The sequence below is a fragment of the Bombus impatiens genome, unplaced genomic scaffold (genome assembly GCF_000188095.3).
Source record: "Bombus impatiens unplaced genomic scaffold, BIMP_2.2 scf_0102, whole genome shotgun sequence".
Lineage (NCBI taxonomy): Eukaryota > Metazoa > Arthropoda > Insecta > Hymenoptera > Apidae > Bombus > Bombus impatiens.
In genome coordinates this window covers 175725-176384 of record NT_176521.1, presented here as the reverse complement: position 1 = coordinate 176384, position 660 = coordinate 175725, and the positions used below count along the sequence as shown (strand labels likewise).

The 660-nt window shown below is 50.2% G+C and overlaps 1 long non-coding RNA gene across 4 annotated transcripts in view; it reads left to right on the top strand.

Annotated features, from left to right (window-relative positions):
• The window catches only part of LOC117151172, a 1807-nt gene extending 1149 nt beyond the window's left edge, over positions 1–658 (top strand). For 2 of the 4 annotated variants that reach the window (XR_004460902.1, XR_004460900.1), the window contains exon 2: positions 258–658. This is a non-coding gene — a long non-coding RNA (uncharacterized LOC117151172). The remainder of the gene's footprint in view (positions 1–257) is intronic. The other 2 variants (XR_004460903.1, XR_004460901.1) reach the window with 2 other exon arrangements.
• The last annotated feature ends 2 nt before the right edge of the window (positions 659–660 follow it).

Here is a 660-nt window from a genome sequence, read left to right as displayed (position 1 = left end):
GAGCGTGTCGAAACCGATTTTCACTGATACTCGGTCGCGATAAACGCGCTGGATAGTTCTCGAAAATAGTCTCGCGAATCTTAGCTCGAGGAGAGAACAATCGACAGGCACAGAGGGAAAGAGAGAGAGAGAGAGAGAGAGGGTGAGAGGGAGAGAGAGAGGGAGAGAGAGAGAGAGAGTGCGAGAGAGAGAGAGAGGAAAGGACATGTACGCCTGGAGAATCTCGACGAGCGAAGGGACTGACTAATCGAGGCTAGTCGATCGAGAGTAGACAAAGATCGAAAGCTTTCATTGGTCCAGCGAAACGGAGAGAAGAAGCGCAAGACGAGAGTCGGCCAGGCGACTCGAATGTAGAAAATTAGCGTCGCGATCGGTCGACCCATCATTCTCGCGACAGGGAAAGGACAGTTGAAACCGGGACGAACGAAACGAGGAGGCGAGAAAAGCGGACGGGATCGCAAGGGAAAGAATAGAAAAGTGAGAGATAAGACTGAGATAGAGAGTGTTGTGAAGTGAGAAAGAAAAACGAAAAGGGAGAAACGAGTGTGACGAACGCGATAAGAAAGAAGAGAAGGACTTGTGTCGAAGAGGAGAGGAACGAGAGGACAGGAGATTACATATAGGGAAAGCTCAGTGAAGAGAGAGGGGGAGTAAAGAGCG